Source organism: Strix aluco, unplaced genomic scaffold (genome assembly GCF_031877795.1).
Source record: "Strix aluco isolate bStrAlu1 unplaced genomic scaffold, bStrAlu1.hap1 HAP1_SCAFFOLD_86, whole genome shotgun sequence".
Classification (NCBI taxonomy): domain Eukaryota; kingdom Metazoa; phylum Chordata; class Aves; order Strigiformes; family Strigidae; genus Strix; species Strix aluco.
In genome coordinates this window covers 13,095-32,432 of record NW_027436536.1, presented here as the reverse complement: position 1 = coordinate 32,432, position 19,338 = coordinate 13,095, and the positions used below count along the sequence as shown (strand labels likewise).

At 43.6% G+C, this 19,338-nt stretch overlaps 1 long non-coding RNA gene across 2 annotated transcripts; it reads left to right on the top strand.

Moving 5' to 3' along the window:
* Nucleotides 1-966: 966 nt before the first annotated feature.
* LOC141918950 (uncharacterized) lies at nt 967-17,336 on the top strand. Of its 2 annotated transcripts, none has more exons than XR_012621847.1 (3): nt 967-1,206; nt 9,630-9,743; nt 16,052-17,336. It is a non-coding gene; the product is annotated as an uncharacterized LOC141918950 (long non-coding RNA). The 2 variants fall into 2 exon arrangements; XR_012621848.1 differs by lacking the exon at nt 16,052-17,336 and adding an exon at nt 14,391-14,519.
* Nucleotides 17,337-19,338: the final 2,002 nt, after the last annotated feature.

Here is a 19,338-nt window from a genome sequence, read left to right as displayed (position 1 = left end):
GAAGGGGGAAAGGACGTGAACTTCACTTTGCTTAGACAGCCCAGCAAAACTGGCCCAGCAGTTCAGCCACTTTTAGAAGTCTTTCAGCATCTATTTCCAACTGCCAATCTTCACTTCTCAGGAAAAAAACTGGGGGTTTTGAGAGAGACCTTACAAAATTATCCCTCGCAACAGTAACCTGATCAGGAACATTCAGAGAAAGCCACATTTCCCCCTCCCCCCCATTTAAGCTGGATACCCACCCTCATCCCAGGGTAGAGCCTCAGCCGGCGGCAGCCCGCAGCCAGCCAGGCCGCTGGGAGGGTGCCGGGACACCCCAGCACGGAGCCCAGCACAGAGCCGCCCCCAGAACCACCCCAAAACCAGGGGCTGCGACCCCCGGGGCTGAGCCCCAGAGCCTCCAGCCGCGCCCGCTCCCTGCCTGCCCCTGGCAGAGGCCGGGCAGTTCTGGAGAGGAGCTTTCCCCGGCGGGGGGCGGGTTCCCCCCAGGGCCCTGCCCGGCCCCTCACGGGGCTGCGCGGGAAAAGCCCCTCGGGCAGACGCGCCGCCGTCCCCTCCCGCCCCTCTCCTTCAGGGCGTGGACCCGCAGCTGCCGGCGGGGGCTGTTGGCGGCGGCGGCGGCGGATCCACCCCCCCCTCCCTCCAGCGGGAATGACGGGCCGCGCTCGCCAGCTCGGGAGCTGTGGGAAACGCTCCTCGGGCGGCCGCTGCCCCGCCGGGCCCTCGGCGCGGGGAGCCCGGCGCTGAGGGAGCCCTTGCAGCGGGGCCGGGCCGAGCTGCCCGTGGGCAGGGCCCGCCAAAGGTGGCCCCACCGGCAGCCCTGTCCCTGCTCCAGGCGGGGGACATTCCCGGGCACAGGGCGAGGAGAAGAGCCCATCACCCTCCTGTCAGCTCGTTCTCACCCAGGTAGTGCTGAGGAGCCGGCCAAGTGTCGCTTGACTGATGGTGGGACTGGGTGATCTTCAAGGTCTTTTCCAACCTGGACGATTCTGTGACTTCAGCTGGTACTGGGAGCCCTTCGCACACGCGGTTAATGGCGGCAGATGGATTCGAGCACTCACCACAGCTCACTGCCATGTGGATTTTGGGCCAACAGAGTCTATCACAAGCCAGGTCCTAAAGCTACCGAAAGACCCTGAGGCTACTCTGCACCGTGGCGTTTAGATGGCAGTGCCCCGCTAACATCCCAGATGCAGAAAGTTTAAGGTAAAACCATAATGCTTTTGTAAAGTTGAATACATCTTTGGAAAAAAGCTTGCTTCCCAACTGTCTTGATGTCTTGTAATATCAGAGCCTTTCTCTGAGATTAGCACGTACATCATTTCTGTACTTTTCTGGGTTGTCTGTCTGTATTGCCTTTGTTGAAGGAAAATAGATTTTTCTCTTGCAAGATACTTTGAAGGAACACAAACTGAACTTTTGTCCTGAAGCTTCAACAAACTCAGAAAACCAACGTTTGCTGTTCAGACACAAAGGTACTTTTAGCAGGACAGTCTTATCTAACCTAATCAAATACCTTCATACTATGGAAGTTTAAAAGTGACTTTATTTATTTGTTGAATATGCGTGACAGTACTTGTGCTAACATTTCAAAGTCTGAAAATCAGATGCTTCTCTAGGAGGTTGTGGTGGTAAAGCCAAAAAAGAAGAAAAAAAGTTTTCAAGCAGATTTGTTGAGAGTTTTTTTTAAACCTCTGGTCATGCTCTTGTTATTTGCAGAAGTTCATCGTGGCTTTTAACACTTTATGATCCTCACAGCACTGCTGTGATCCTAGAATCAGGAAAACTGTTGTTTGTATGCTGCTTCTGTGCTTTTCTCTCAGGTTGATAACCATCTATTTGATGTGAGGAAAATACCGGCCTTTATTTTTTTCCAAGTTTAGATGGCTAATTAGCCAATTTTTTAAAAAATCTGTTTCTGCTGCGTGCTTTGGTATTGCAAGGCTAGCTGTATTTGCCTACAGATGGGATGAAAGTTTTTTCATGGAGAGGTGATACCTTTCTTTAAATCACCTACAACTTTCAGGAGAAAACAGCTCTTCAAGCAGGAAGGTTTTCCTCAGGTGCAATTCTAATGTTAAATGGAAATGAAGAGTAATCAAGCTTATCTTGATTGCTTCAATCACGTAAACTATTGAAAAGGATGGGGGTGCCTGAGAAACAAGGGCTGTTACTGATGGTTGAAGCGAGATGGTCAGGTCGTGAGTTCTTATAGTGACTAGAGCTCAAATAGAGAAAAAAGAGTATTTTTTGTCTGGAGAAGAGACAGTTCTGAAGTGCTATGAGAGCAGTAGTTCAGCAGAAACACTGTTGAACTTTTGCTTGAGTTTATGAATTCTAGATTCCGATATTATTGTTATAAATGCAGAGGCAGAGCTGCAAATATCTTTTATAAATTTATTTGCAATACGAACAAGTAAAAAAAAGTGTGGCACGCCGGGGGGCAGGGGGGGCTTTCTGCTCCGCACCGACGAGCACCAGGTAGTGCTGCGTCACTCCCTTTCATAGTCCCATCTTCACATGCGCAGCAGGGTCCCTTAAACTTTCCCGGGCTTTCTGGTGTTGCTGGGGCTCCTGGCAGGGGTTCCTCCAATCAGCAGAGCCCCTTAAACTTTCCCGGGCTTTCTGGTGTTGCTGGGGATCCTGGCAGGGGTTCCTCCAATCATTTTTCACCTGCGCAGTCCGGTGTTGCTGGGGTCTTCTGACAGGGGTCCTGCCAGTAAGTTTCCACCTGCTTAACAACAGTCACTGAGGAAAAAAAAACCTCCAAACCCCTTTTAACCATAAAGCCATGATAAATCTCCTTTAACTTATGTACATGGCAAACACCAACAAAGTCACCATATTTTTAACACGAATCACCACCATATTCTTCACATTATCTTCTTTATTTGAGAGTGTTTCTTGAAGGGGAGAACTGAGAAGACAGATTGGGATGGCTACTCTGTGAGTAATATGTTTTCATAGAAAACAAGGTTCTTTTGGTTTTTGCTAGCTATTTACATAAAATTCTTTCTAAGATGTGACTTGCATTTCACCTACATCATTTCCATAGTATTATGTGTAGCAGTGATTAAAGCCGATTATGTTTCAGAATGTGTAGAATATGAGAAGAGTTTGTTTCAAGGTAATGCTTTCCTTTGCTGTGTGTATTCTGTTAACTTTAAAACAGTTCTGTGTAGTGCCTGGGTTATAGAAAAGCCCAATAACCAATTAAATATTGTTAGTTGGGGCTCTTTTTTTGATGTGCATATGTGTTATCCGGATAGCATATTGAAAAAGTGAAATCTGTGTTCTTAGAGTCATATAGGGTGGGGGGGTGTTTTGGGTTTGTTTGCTTAGCTTTATAAATTGCTGGTATGTTCTAAAGGAATAAATATTCTCTGTAATATAAATGAGGTGATACCTGAGTACTTCTAGTCTGTTAGAGGGTATCACTGATTTTATGGAGATGGGCTTTATAAATACATAGGCTGTGTGTTTTCTTGTGTTATAGTCTGTGCATCTTGTATTTTAATCTTGTCTGTAGAGTTAATGGTAGGGTGATGTGTTTTAGAAAACACTTCTGGGAGAGCTTGTGTTTGATAAACTTACAAAATTCAACAGTCTGAATGCTTATTCTTGGCTAAAAAGTTGTTTTTGTACTCGCTGTAGGCTTTGCTGTCATTTTTTACCCCTTTTCAGCTGCTGCCCCTGTATTCCACAGGGGATATTTGCTTGTAAATGCCTGTCCCTTTTCAGTAGAAGGTGACAATCTTGTCTTATTTTTCCCCCCTTACAAACTCTTCTTGTCTATTCAAAGTGGGCTAACTTTCTGCTCAGTGCACAATTCCTGTAAGTTGTTTAGGCTAATCTTTTAAATTTCTTTGCTGTGTCAAGTTTTGGCTCGATAAGTCAGTTCAAGTGTCTGATCATGTAGCTGTGGTCAGAAATACTGACCCAAGGGAAGAAGAAAGAACATGTTGTGAGGAGAGAAGAGGATGAGATGGTTTCTTTCAATATCCCCGAGGTAAATCCTGTACCTTATACAGATCAGATCCTTCTCGCTTACTTAAACTGTATTTTCATAGAGTAGTTCTGTGGCAATTAAACCGGTCTAACCCAGGCTGAGGTGACTTTCTCCTTTCGCTCAGAGTCTGTGCTGAATTGGTGTTGAGCTAGATGGGTTTCCTGACTGTTGGAATATGTGCAGGCTCCTGAACACTGCTGGGGGTGCAGGGGAGAAGCAGAGCCGCAGCTGTGGAGGGGAGAGGTGGGATGACAGACAGCAGTCTGGATTTAGATTGGTTTACAATGTACCCAAGAACTTGCATCCTTTTCCAGTATATCAGTTGGTTTAAGAAAGTTTACAATCTGTCTACAGTTTCTCTGCTTTTATTCTCCTTCTGCATTGTGAAATGTGTACAGCTGGGTGTGCATGTCTGCCTGTCAGAGTTGTACACAGGCATACCCGTAACCGCGTAGATGAATGCGGATTCTAGTGAAGTACTTCGAGTTTCTATATTGGCGAGATAGCTTGGAGGTTTTCTGATGGGGAGAATACAACTATCAGCTTCATAGGATCAGCTCTTATCCATAGAGGGATGCACATTAATATTACCACAGTTAAATATTTTCATGATCTGTGTCACAGGCTGAACTCTGTATCTTAGGGGTATGGGGAAGATTATACGTTCAGATCTGGGCTTTAACACCTGTCCCATCTGTCGGCTGACCTTCTGGCACTGTTGGTTGTCTGTCTGTGTTTGTTTGAGAGAGTTCTTTTACTAAGTGGGGTGTCTCTGAGGGGCTGATATTTATGAGGAAGTGTGTTGCTGGAGTCATACAACAATGCTAACAATAAGCAATGTGCCTATGTGAATGGAAAAAGTGTGATATTTTAGTCTGTCGTTTTCTTACTGTGTAGCTTTTTCTCAGATGAATTATGTCTTGCAAGCTATTAAAAACTTCATCCAGAAGGATTTTTATTGTATTTTATTTGGCAAAGTGCTTCATGACTCTTGTTAGAATGTTAGAATATTAAAATGTAATGATTAAAGGAGAGTGAAACTTTAAACAGATTTTTGAAGGCAGTTTTGAGGAACTTTTTGTATATGCATGAAAAGTTATGTACCAACTATTGTACCTGAACCTTTCTGCATCAACATACAAAATCTACTGAAAGGTGAAACTGCTACAGAGAAAATATAGGTGTGATACTCAAATATTATCCCCAGAACAGAGAAAAACTTATCAAAATTATTTTCATCAAACTTTGGATTTTTCTTACAAATGTGGAGGATCTTATCTGTGTAATGTACACTATTTCACTAGAGAGAGATTTTTGTCAGCAATAAGTTGTATATATGCATGTAGGCCCTGAAGAATATCAGCTAACAATAACATGAAATTCAATACTGGAAAGCTGCATTTTGTAGTAAATGTTCTCAAGATTTACTGATACATCGCATTATGTGGGCAGGTATATGGTAAGAGATAACAGTGAACAGTAGAAGGTGGGGCTGCTGAAGACAGATTTCAGATGGATGGATTTAAAGAAATAGTGGTTGAAGGGGTTTTTTAGTTGGTTGTTTGTGGTTTTGTGTTTTTCCTTTATCTCTGAATCTCATCGATTTACTTAAGGGACATAATTCTATAGAATGTTGGTATTTGTAACCTAACAAGCTACTCTGAAATGTGAATGCATAAACCATTCATATTTTCAGTTGGTCCAGACTGTTGCTGCTGAAGCACTAAGCTTGCCTTGGCGGGCATGACTCTGGCACTGTGGTGTTGCTCTGTGTCTTTCTCAGCTGGCTCGCTGCTGATGGCTCTTAGCTCCTGGTGCTGCCAGTTGTAGTGGGCTCCTGGCTTCCCTGCAATCACCTGGTAGGATTTCAACTGGCCACTGTCCGTTGAGCCAGTGTTGAATGTTTGTGCCCCTTAATGGGAAATGAGTCACAGCTCATCACCAGGACACTGCCACCAAAAGACTAGAGATAAACTTGCACTGGCTTGTAGGGCAGGTGCGGTATCATCAGGAGGTGGACAGGTTTCACCTCAAATTGAAGCTAAGGTTAATTATGGTGTTACCAGCTTCTGAAACAGGTCAGTTAATGGGAACTAACTGCAGGCTTGCTGAAGCAGCACTAATGTGGCTGCTCTCAATGAAGTGTGTCTCTGATCAGCTCATTTTCTCTCAGCAGGCTGAAAAATAGCCCCAGTATGAGTGCTTAGTCTACAGTCATGTTGATTTTGCTTTAGGTTTGTCTTTAGCTGTTGGAGATTAATGAATCAAAATGGTGTTTGAATTTACAACCAGTCCTCATCACTTGGCAGTGTTATTTCTAGCTGTTCTCTGCTTGGCTTACCTGAGCCCATCAGCTGAAGGACTCTGCTATTCTGCCATGTGGGAGTGGGGTGCAGCCTTCAATGTCTAGGAACTACTGAGGTGATAGCAGAGGGTGTTGAAACCTTTTTTACTTTTCCAACTGTGTAAGTACTGTGCTGTGTATTTGTTGCAACCATGTCCAAATCCACCAGTGGCCTTTCCTCTTCACTCATTTTTGCCCATACCACAATCTTCCCTGACCCCAGAAGAGGAGCCTCCTTTGATTCCACCAGCAGCCATCGGACACAGCGACAGTATGTTGGGGATATTCACTGATGTGGAAGTGCAGACAGGACCTTAGATGCTTGATAGCGAAGCACAAGCAAAGGGTCTGCTTAGCAAGGTCTGTGTGTGCTGGTGTTTGGATAAGCAGCTGGCGTATGGATCGCAGGTTTCTTCAAGGGGAAAGCTAAGGTGGTGAGTTTGAGTGTCCCTCTGAAGTGTTGATCTCCTATAGACAGCCTAGATATTTTGGTTCTGTAAAGATTTGATTTGAACTCTGGTCCCTCTAGAGGTATTACACACATAATATTCTTTGCACAGCAGTTTACCATTAAGGTGTTTCCTTTTGGGGAAGAAAGTTGAGTGGAAAGTGCACTTGTTCTAGAGAAACAATCTTAAATTAAAAGAACAGTGATCTCTGCTAGCTAACACCTGAAGAAGGAAAAAACCTTTTGTGGTAGGTGTTGGTTCAGAAGTCTCTTGGGTCAGAAATAGTTGCCAGGAAGGTATTACCCAAATTCAGTGGGATATGCCTCCTGTAGTTCTTTTTTTTTTTTTTTTTTTTTTCTTTACAATACTACCTTCATTTTATAGGTAATATTTATTTTATAGGAAGTGCTGAAGAGGTGTAACTTGTTGATGTTTAAAAAGGGTTTTCTCTGACCTGAATGGAAGCTTCTACGGATGAATGTGTTGTATCTTTGTTATGAATAGCTTTAAACAGAGAGCATAAACACTTTTCTCTTGATAGAGAAAGAGAATTAACCTGTTTAATCTTTGCATTGTTCTTAAGTTTTATTTTGGGTGGGGGTGGGGACCCAACTCCTTGGACAGTTGATGTTGTGTAGCACTGTTATTTGTTCTAGCTCCATTATGGCTCGAACATGGCTGTGAGACTGGTTTTGGGCATTAAAGCCTGATCCTAATACCCTCAATGCACTATCTCTTATCATGCTGAGGAGTCTTTGCCATTAATTCATTCATTTCTTGCAGAGATCGCATCTAGTTCTATTGCTTGCAGGGAAACTCGAAAGAGAGGAATGGATACTGATAATTGCTGAAACACCTCAATTCTGTGTGAGAGCTGGGAGAAATGTTCATATCCATTGGCTTTGTAGTAAGACCTTGCTGAAGTTTTTTCTCGCCTTTTTACACAATAGCATGATGTTCAGCTTCATGCGGAAACTTAACATCCATCAGAAAATAGTCAATTTGAATTGTAAACTTGAGCCCATGGCAGGGAACCCTCAGCTGGCCAGCTTCATCTAGCTGGTCTCCTGTGCTTGAGGAGGCAGAGGCTCACCCCTTTAGCTGGCAGGGCTCTAGGGAGGGTGTGTAGGTGTGCTTGTTTTTAACCCATTCTTGATAGGGCCCATTGTTTGAAGGGAAACAAAAAATAAATAATTCTGCTCTAACATAAAACACAAGTAAATTACATTGATCCTTTTAATAATTGCTCCTTTGATGGCAGCATGGCTAGGCAGTGCATCCAGACATGGATAACAGCTGTCTGGGTGGAGCTGTGCTCTTGTGGAGACCCGCTGTCTCCGGGAGCTGAGCAAGGACAAGGCTGTTTGTTCTGCTGCTGTTTGTTCACAGTCGCTATTTTCCCATAGTCTGTGTGTTCCCATAGTCCTTACACTGAAATGGGGAGAGAAAAATTGAAAGCTAAAGAAACTCTCCTGATGTTCTCTCTATGCTTGCTTCCATTCTGGGCTTCCCTTCTGATATTTGTATATTTGTGCTGTTCTTCCTGGGTAATTATGAAGGGGCAACTCACAGGGGATACAATGAACTCTGTTACAGAATGGAGAAGGGGATGAGAGCTTTGAAAGATATAGCATGACATAAACACTGTTTTGGCTTTTCCACTGTATTTATATCTTCAAATTTAGAGGAAAAAAATACTTAAAATTAACTAAAGCCTACCACCATATTCTGAAGCAAAAATGTAATTTAGAGTAGTTGGAGAGGAGCTGAAAAAGAAGAGTACAGTCATAGCTAGATCTCATCTTCTTTTAGAGAGCTTTGTGATTTTTGGCACCTGTACTCAGCCTGGTGCATTGTTCATGGGGCTTCTTTGTTGTAGTTGATAAAGTAGACCGTAAGTAATTGTTCTTTTCTGTTTGAACAGTTGCCCAGTCAGGGAATTGGCATGTGCAAGGTAAGCAAGGAAGTAATGCTGACTTTATCATAAACAAGTGTTGTTTTTTTAAAAAAAAAAAAAAAAACCAAAAACCTGAAAAAGAAGAGAAGATGAAGCATAGGAGAATGACAAGTAATGGGCTGAGAAGTTTGGAAAAGATGAGGAGCGTTACAGAACAAAGTTATTACAATTCTGTAGTTTATGTGAGTATCCTTTAGGACTTCTCGCATATCAGTGTTTGTACATGTGATTATGCATAGTCAGTCATTTTTGCCTTGATGACTGGCAAACAAATGTATGGGACAGAATCAACATCCCATACAAATATGAAAGTGCTTCCAATGACATTAAAATTGTTCTAACACACCTATTACGTATTCTCTCAGCTACAGGTAAAACTTGAGTGAGAGAATAGAAAGCAAGAGCGAGAGAGGAACAAAAATGAACAGTGGGAAAGATGAGCGTGGTGTTCATGCAACTGCTTGTAAATAAGGCAGTTCAGGGGCTGCCTGCAGGAATATATGGCCTGGGATGGGTGTTCCAGGGTGTGGGGAAACACTGACAGGTTTTGAGCGGCTGAATACAGGGTTTATTCTCAGGTACATCGTCTACTAAAATACAAACGGTTTCCAGGTGGTATAAATGTAATTTACGCTTTTTTTTTTCTTTCTGTTTTCTTTATGCTGTGAGAAAAGAAGAAAATGGCAATTGTGCAAATAAGCCCACAGTCTGTGGGAGCTCACAATTCTTACTGTATATCTAGCAGTCACATTTATGTCTTTATTGTACTTTCACCTACCAGGTTCTTCTTAGATAATATATATTTAGTCTTTTTCTATTAATAAATTTCATTTTAGTCTGAAAGATCTTTCTTTTGCTTGCTGTCTGCAGCAATGTAATGAAAGGGAGGTGCTCAGAGGGAAGATGGCTGTGAAGATTTGACATGTACTGTGTTACTGTCTTCTGAGATGATTGAAAATTGATGCAGTAGGAATTTGTTGCCAGGTAAGTTTTCTATCTTTGAAGCACTCTCTTTTCCCTGAGGAGCTCTTGTTTAATCGATGATAACTAGATATGGTAACCCCTTTCTGGGATGGCTCAGTCCACTCTTCAAAGAGAAGTTTCTAGGCGGTGTTCTTTGCTATTTTGTACGGGAATATTTAATTATTTCAGGTATTTAGGAAATAATACTACTTTCTGCAAGGTTGCTTTTAATTATGCTCTCATCTGCCAAACTTCAGGAATATTTAATCCTAGTGTGAAACCAGGGACAAGCGTGAGCCCAAAAAGTCATTCTTTAATGCTTAGTGTTACATGATTTGCTGTATCACCTGAGCAAATGACCAGCACTTAAAGAGATGAAAGAGTTACACAGCTAAAATCATGCACATCTTGAGAAATAAAAGAAGTCTGGTCATTTCAACATGGCCGTGAAAATAGTGTGCCATTTTAAGATAACTGAGATAACAGAAAACTGGGTGGGGAAAAAAAAATGTTCAGTTACAACTGTTGGGGGGAAGTGGAGGGAAGAATGGTGGTCTTCGTGTGCCTGTAAATTTGCCAGGTAGTCCCCATAAGTGCAAGTATGCTTTTTGTTAAACTCCTGATTCCTTCCCTTGATGGATGACCAGCAGGTTCTTAATGTTTCTGGGGACTGTTGCGTAATGTATATGGATAATGACACTGAATGCGGTCTACAGTCTGGGTAAATACAATTTGTTGCAATGATCCTAGAAAGCAGTGGGTATTGTTGAGCAGAACTTTTTGTTCATGAATCATCATCAGCAGCTTGAGTTAGGTTTTGGTGGTTGGTGTACTGTAACTGTCACTTCAGTGTGATGCTGCTGAAATGCAGATTCTTGTATAAACTTGAGGCTTATGCAGGGCTTTCTAGCGGGCATGAGATCTTTCTACATGTGCCATACTGTATGAAGTGGACTCTGCTGTGTCGCTCTACGTTCTCTAACCTTTCTTTTGCATGTGGTCCTCCTGGCTATGCTATGTATTTCAAGGTCACCTGCCTGAGGAGCATAGTAAGAGAAGAGCTCAGTTCTGAAGCTCAGGGCTGTGATTTTCTAGCAGCAAAACTACAGTGATCTTGCTGCTGTGAGAATTGTCCTCGATGCGGCATCCACGTGTGCAGTAGTATCTATGAATTGTCTGCTTTTGCTTTAGGGTTTCTTTCACTGCTCATAATTTCTTGAGGCAAAAAAACAGGAAGTAAAATTAATTTTTTGAAACATAAATAATGTGATTAGGCATTTAGATGTTTCTGTGGTGTGTGATCTGTACCCCTAGTTAGTCAAGCCTGCAGGAAGAACCTACTGGCCAAATACTTGGTTCATAACTGTGCTGTGCAAATCTTGTTATCATGTAATGGTCTGAAGTAGAATGTCGCTTCTGAGTGAAGGTCCCTCAGAAAGGCTGGGTCTAAAGTGATAACGTAGACACAGATCTGGAACTGTTACTCTGCAGCATAGTAGTTGTACTCTCAGGTGCCTCAAATACTACATTCAACAGTAGCATGTTTCTATCATTATTTTCACCTGTAAGAAAAACAGAATGGGAAAAGCAAAGGCAGTTAAAATGATCTAAAATATTTCCAGACTGGAAAGGTAAAATGAGACTCCCTGCCTGGGAACACCTCTTTTCAAAGACTGTTTCCCTGAGGAGAAGGTGTGGTGAGGGCTCTGCAGTTCAGGAGGGAACAGAAATGCCTTTTGGAAACCGTGTAGGATGATGGAGAAGTAGGGTTGTGCCATCACTGTGTTTTAAGAGACAAAAAATAGCTATTTAGCGATTTTGAATAGAAGTTGTTGTTCCTCTCCCCTGAGTTGGCCATGAGGAAGCATAACAAGCCTACTGCACCCTTTTTTCTTAATTTAAAGCCGTTGCAGAGCACTGCAGAGAGGCTTTGGCTCTGGAGAGCTGGAATAAAGTACATGCTAGCGAAGGTTTGCTCTAGGGCCTTGTTCGAGCCCATTCCTGTGACTGCCCTGACCCCTAGTGACTGCAGAAACAGTTAAATAATTAACAGATTCAATTGTTATAAAAAAATAAATATATATCTTTACATAACGTCTTACTTTACAAGGGAGCTTTTATCAGCAAATGTCTTCATTAGGAGGAAATTGTCAACATCCTTCTATTTTAAGCAATCTCTAAGTTCCCAGAGAAGTTTTGCTCAGTTTTTATTTTACAACAACCAATTTCTTTCTCATTTGAGTGTTGACTTGAGATGGATTTTGCTACCTTAATTAGTAAATAGCTTCATTAAAATATCAGTGCTGCTAAGATGTTGGGAGTTGATGGTTTAAATTTAGCCATATAAATTTGTTCAGGAATGATGGATCTCCGGCTGGAAGCTTTGCAAACTTTTAATACAATACAGGTGGTACCACTGTTAATCTGTTCGAGATCTGATATGATGCACCTACAGGAGGTGTCTGATGATCTTGAGAAGTACCATCTGGAAAAACATTAGTATGTTTTAACAGGTGTAAGGTGAAAGCAACAAATCCTTTCTTTCCCTTGGGCCTTTCAATTCAGCAGCAGACGATGTATGTGCATACGTAATATCAAGGCAAGTTCAGCTCTCCTTCAGTAGCCCTCCGCCTTGGATCTTTGGCTCGTTATCTCAGGACTTATTTTCAAGTAGTGTTAGTTTCAACCAGTGTGGAGGATTTGTCATGCAGTGAGTGTGTGAAAACACAGAAATACAGTCTTTAGGGCCCTGCTGCATGAAATGTAGAATATCCTCAATTTTCTTTGACTCCCCTTTGGGTCCCTAATGACAGAGACAACCAGACAGAAGAGGATTAAGAAACATAATAGGGGATGCACCCATGATCTATAAAGCACACGTATGTTTTTAATATTTTTATGGATCTTAGTGCTGTTGAGGCTGTGAAAAGGAAATGTTAGATAAGGATTTGATTACACAAAACACTGATCCCTGTGTGTTCCTCTGATTTCAGTCAAGAGCAGTTCACACCTCACAGGAACTGCTAATATCTCATTGACCCATGTATTTATTGTACAGTGATGAGGTATTTCTTACTAACTATGACTTTCTGGACTGAGCAATTGATGACTCAAGAGAACAGGATTTGTAATTTCTCTGTGGGAAGCTCCAGTGAAGAGGGAGGAGATAATGTACTGAGGTTGTGGTTCCACAACAATCCAGGACCAGCCAAGTGTCGCCCCCATGGCCGTGTCCTTCTCCTCCTGCTTTTCTCTGTCTTTCCCTTGAGCTGGGCCTCTCACTCAGCCCGATCCTGTGCTGGGCATATCGGCATGTCAAGATGCTAGAAAATTATTTTCTTTTGGCTTTGGCTTGTTGGGATGGCTTTTTGGGGTGGGGAGGTGGGTGAAATTGCATCGGGAGGTGCTAGTTCTTTATGATCCCAGTTTGGAAAGGCACTCGGATTGTGTAAAGCATCTCTTCAGGTGCTGGTTTTCTGAGATCGCATTTAAAAGGAAAGGAGGACAGTGTAGATAATCCTACAACCATTCAGATTCTGGGAGCCCCAAGTTGTGCAGCACTGAATGGGCCTGCGACTATGGCCCAAGCACACCCTGCACTTCCCGTCCATGGAAAAGTCACCCCGTTTTGGTCATTGGAGCTCTTACAGGACTTTCCTAAAGAAGCCAACTCTATTCCTCATTTCCACTGTCAGACAAAAAGGACGTTCACCTGAGAACCTGTCGCTGCGCTCTTAGGTAACGGCTAGGCCAGGCCTTATCTAACTGGACACAGTATCCCTCTGAGTACGATTTTAAATTGCCTCAGGCAGACAACGTAGACCATGTTGCCGCAAGGCATCAGGTACTACAATTTGAAACTGCGATGTCTAGTTAGAGGGGAGGCAAGACGCTTAGTCCTTGATTTCAAAAAGGTGTTTCTTGTCTGTTTTTTTACATTTTCTAACTCTCAGCTAAACCAGATACTCTAGATTTTTCTGTTCTTCTCTCAGTTAAGGAAAGTGAGGCCTAACTGCATGCATGTTTACAATCACTATAGCCTCTATAAATTTCACAGAATCCCAGAATCGTTCAGGTTGAAAAAACCCCTTGGGATCATCGAGTCCAACCCTCAGCCCTACTCTGCAAAGTTCTCCCCTACACCACATCCCGCAACATCGCATCCAAACGACCCTTAAACACATCCAGGGATGGTGACTCCACCACCTCCCTGGGCAGCCTATTCCACCGTCTGACCACTCTTTCTGTAAAAAATTTTGTCCTAATGTCCAGTCTGAACCTCCCCTGTTGCACTTGAAAGCCATTCCCTCTTGTTCTATCGCTAATGACCTGTGAGAAGAGACCAGCACCAACCTCTCTACAAGACATAGTTGTAGAGAGTGATGAGGTGTCCCCTTAGCCTTCTCCTCCTCGGACTAAAGAGTTCCCATTCAAATGATTAAAAATTAGGTTTCCAAATAGAAAAAAAATTACATCATGACCACCTGAGGTTTATGCAAGATACTCTCCATAAAGTAGGGTAGAGAGCTGTATGACTGTATTTCTCCTAGAACGATAGAATCATTTCAGCTCGAAGGCACCCTGGAAGGTGTCTGATCCATCCCCGTGTTCTAGACAGTCACAATGAAGAAAAAGCTCCAAGGAAGAAAAACACTTTTACATTCACAGTTACAGGTGCCACCCAGATAAGTGCTGGATCCCAGAGCTACAGAAAGAAGTTTGAAGGGCTCTCCTCCCAAACCGATGATGTTCTGAGAATGACCAAAGGTCAGGTAAATGTGAAAAGGGGAAAATGCCTGAGACAAAGATAGAAATCACATCTAGGTAACAGCTGGGTGTGAGGTTGGTTTCTTCAGAAGGCAATATGAAAGTATCCTTCTTCTCAGTCTTCCTCTCACTTTGATCTTGGTCTTTACCCAATCTTTGATACTGGAAAAAGGAAGTTAAGAAAGATGAAACAGAAACCGAATGAGATATTAACTTGGAGCGAGGGTTATGTTTGTGTTTTCACAGATGCCAGCTCTCGCTGGGTTCCTGCTCGGTGTTTGGCCTGTGTTGGAACCTGTCTCAGGGTGAAGGATGGGTGGTCTCACAACCAAACGCCACCGGAAGCCCTGAAAATCTGTTCTCTATGTGCTTGGTAGAAATACCTGTGGATACATGGCCGAATCCACTGCAGTTTTGGCTTAGCAAACAAAGTAATGCTACTTCTTTAGCTTTAAGTGGTCTTTTAACTGATGCTGATAGTGTCAGACATGCTATGTTACAAAATAGAGCTGCCATTGATTTTTGCTTTTAGCACAAGGGCATGGATGTGAAGATCTTGAAGGAATGCCTTATCTGAATGGTTTGACTCCCTGGGAATTACAGGATGGTTAAAAGAATTGTTAAAAGGAGGAATCATTGTAATTATTGTGATTATTGTGTTTGCTATTATTTTGCCATGCTAAATTACCTGTATTGGACAATCGTTGCAAAAAGGCTTACAAGGAGTTTAGATTGCTTAAAAACAAAAAGAGGGATATGTGGGGATTCTAAAGGAGTCCCTGCGAGAAAATGGACCTGTGAGCAATCCTGCATATGAGCAAGACTGGTAAAGCCTCAGCGTCGGCAAGGACATAACCCAGAAAGAATGAAGAAGAACACAGGAAGTTAAACAACTTCAGGGTGTGGGTTTGGGCAGAGAAGGAAGTTTGTACAATGTCAATGTGGCAGTTTTCATCCAATCAGAAGAAAGAGCTTAAGGAGCTTGTGCAAAGCTAACTGTCCAGTCAGAAAGAATTATACCATGTGATTATATCATGTGATTCTCACTAGCATTATAAAAGGCTTGCTTCACCGCAATAAAATTGACATTGCTTAATCATGTTGATTGTCGGCATGTCCGTATCTCCCACACCTGTGTCATTGTAGTCTTTAGTCTTTCACAGTGTTTTGTCTCCATTACTCACTGAGGTGTTATCGCCCATATATCATCCACCGTTCTGGCATTCTCACATGGCAGGCCACACCTGGGCATCTGCGTCACATCACCTCAGCATCGTTGTGTGTACTGTCAGGCTGTGTCTCTTGGTCTGGCATTAACTCTACCCTGTGTGGTACTCTTGCATCCTTAGGTCATGTTTGTGAGCATGTAGACGTGTGTGTTTGAGGTGGAGCTGCTTTGTGTGTTTGTAGCCATTCTGGATGGGGTGGAATGGTCCCAGAAGGGGATGATGATTTGTCGGTGAGCGTGGCCTGTTCGGGTGGAGATTGTGTAGGTTGGTTTTGGGGATAGGCAGTAGTTATCGGTAAGCAGGCTCTAGAGTTCCTTCTTTTGTCTTTTGCAGGTACAATAGGGCCACCGGGAATCCAGAAGCAAATGCTTCCATGAAGTTTTCCAGAGTGTACAAAATGAAGCAAAGAAGGACCAGGAGCAGTGCACAGAGGGGAACATATTCCTCTTCTTCCAACTATGAGGGCCTGCGGTGTGGAATCATATGAAGTGGTTGTGATGGCTTGAGGTGCATGATGATGCAGTTGGGGTGATCTACCACTCCGGGAGGTGATGGTTAGATAGAGTAGATATTGAATGAGTGTTAGTTTTGGAAGGCATCTATCCTTAGATGTGAGGATGCTTTTCATTTCAGGGTATATTGAATTTAGAGAAAGTTAATGTGTCTTTTAAAAATAAAGAAACTCTTGAGCAGGGGGATTTCTTTATATTCCTGACCTGGTTTATTGTCGCTTAGTCCTGGCTGCTCTGTCAGGTGATGTTCATGGCCAGCGTTTGGGTGGAGGTTAGGCTCAGGCCGTGGCGTTTGCAGGCAGGGTGATTTTTAGAGGCCTTCAGGAACCACGTTCCGAGGAGTGCCACAGCAGTGGGTCAAGGAAGTGTTGTGGGGGTCAGGTGGCCGGGTGGGTTTCCTGAGAGCAGGGGGTGGTTAGTGGGGTAGCTGAATGAGTGGTGTGTTTAGTATGTGTCTGCCTGTGCATGAGTGTTTAATGTTTTTTTTTTCTTGCAGGTGGAGTTGAATTTTTTGAGTAGTTAGGGGGAAAAAAAAAAAAAAAACAAAAACAGCCGGGGAATTCTTTTTTTTTTTCCCCCAGCTGGGTTTTTTTCCCCGGTCCTGGCCACTCTGCGAGGCGACAATCATCGCCAATGTTTGGACACGGAGAGGTCTAGGGCCGGGGTTTTTGCAGGCAGGGCGATTTTGGAGGCCTCCGGGAACAGTGTTCCCGAGGAGCCATGCAGCCATGGGGTGAGGGACATGTCGTGGTCCTGTACTGGGATGGCTTTGAGAGCAGGGGGTGGTTAGTGGGGTAGCTGAATGTGTGGTGTGTTTAAAACGTGTTTGCCTGTGCATGGCTGTTTAATGTAATGTAGGGGTTTTTCTGTTGTTGCAGGTGGAGTGTTTTGAGTAGTCAGAAAAAAACCAAAAAAACAACCCAGCTGGGGGATTTATTTTTCACCCTGGTCCTGGCCACTCTGCAAGGTGATGATTGTTACCAGTGTTTGGATGCGGAGCAGTCTAGGGATGGAGTTTTTGGCAGGCAGGGTGATTTTTGAGGTCCTTGGGAATGGTGTTCCTGGACTCACGTATGTCATAGTAGTCTCTAAACAGTTATGAATGTAGTTAGTATGCCCTACATACAGACATGATCCTAATGGGCATGTGTGAAATGACCATAAATGCTGAGAGGGGTAATAGTGGTAGGTAAAGCACTTGTAATGGTTTTGGGGTTTTTGAATTCCATAAGTTTTTGTGTAGTGTAGGTTCAATAAAGGTGTATTTGGTGTTGGTTCCAAGGTTTAATAAGGATGTAAAAGGTGGTTTGTAATGTGGATTTAGTGAAGGTGTACTTGCAGTGCTTGTAAGGTTTCCAAAGTAAATAAAAGCTTTGTGCAAGGTAGGCTCAATGAAGCTGTATTTGCTCTTGGTTCTAACTTTATTAAGTAAGTAAAAGCTGTTCTGTAATGCAGTTCTAACAAAGGTGTATTTGTTGGGGTTGGCTCTTGTGTGGTTTCTCTGGATGTGTAAGTTTGTCTCTCTGTGTTTGCCGTTTGTCTCTCTCGCCATGTGTCTGACTTTGTCTCTCTGATTTTGTCTCTCTGTGTCTCTCTCGGACTTGGACTTTGTGTCTGTATTTCTCTCTTTGTCTCTTTTAGTTAATTGGTAATTAGCAGTACTAGAACATGGCTGTTGCCAGGGAGTAATCATTAAAAAAAAAATTTAAACTACATTACTCCCTGGTAATTTGGCCATGTTCTACTGCTGCACCACACTTACTATTTTTATTCTTTTACTGTATAATATTAATACTACACCACACACCTGACACCAATGAATAAACCCCTACCCCCCCATAACACCCACCACCACACAACAACATAACATCCTCCACCTACACTCACTCCATCACAACCTATACCAATAACAACAAGTAGGTGTGGCTATGGTTAGTAGGTGGGGCTGGGGGTAGGGTTAGGATTACTGGGGTTAGGGCCAGGGGTGGGACTAGGGTTACTAGGCAGAGCTGGAGATGGGGCTACAGTCACTAGATGTGGCTGGGGGCTGGGTCAAGGGTTACTAGGTGGGGCTGGGGGCTGGGTGAAGGGTTACTAGGTGGGGCTGGGGGTGGGGTTAGGGTTACTAGGCAGGGCGAGGGGTGTGGTTACGGTTAGAGGGTGGACTCAGCGGCAGGATTAGGGGTTGGGGTTAGGGGTTACGAGTTGGGGGTAGGGCAGTTAGGGTTAGGGCAATAAGGGTTAGGCATTATGGTGATTAGAGTTGGGGTTAGGGGTTTGAGTTAGGGTTAGGGTTAGTGTGTCGGATGAGGGCTAGGGTGTCAGGTTAGGGGTTAGGGTGAGGGTTAGGGTTGGGGTTAGATTTACATGTTAGGGTTAGGGGAGGGTTAGGGTTAGGATTAGGGTTAGGGTAGGGGAAGGGGTTAGGGTTAGTGGTTAAGATTAGGGTGAGGGTTAGGGGTTATGGTTAGGGTTAGGTTTTAATGTTGGGGGTTAAGGGTTGGGGTTAGGGTTAAGGTTATGGGTTTGGGTTAGTGTTTAGGGGTAGGGCTTAGGTGTTAGGGGTTGGGGGTTGGGTTAGGATTGAGGGTGAGGGTGAGTTAGGGGTAGGTTTAGGGGTTAGGGTTGGGTTAGGTTTCAGATTAGGGTTAGATTTACATGTTAGGGTTAGGGTCAAGGGAAGGTTAGGGATTAGGGTTAGGGTTAGGGTAGGGGAAGGAGTTAGGCTTAGGGTTAGTGGTTAGGGGTAGGGTTTAGGTGTTAGGGCTTTGGGTTTAGAGTTTAGGGTTAGGTCTTGGGGTTAGGGTTAGGAGTTAGGGGACAGTGTTATGGACGGGGTTAGGGGTTAGGTCTAGGTGTTGGAGGTTAGGGATAGGGTTAGGGGTTAGGGTTAGGTTTTAGGGGTAAGGGTTGGTGTTAGGGGTTGGGTTAGGGGTTAAGGGTTGGTGTTAGGGGTTAGGGGTGTTAGGGTTAGGGCTGGGGGTTAAGGGTTAGGCATTGGAGTTGGGGGTTAGGGTTAGGGTTTGGGCTTGGAGGTTAGGTTTAGGGGTTAGGGTTATGCATTAGGGTTAGGGCTATTGTTAGGGGTTAGGTATTGGGATTAGGGGT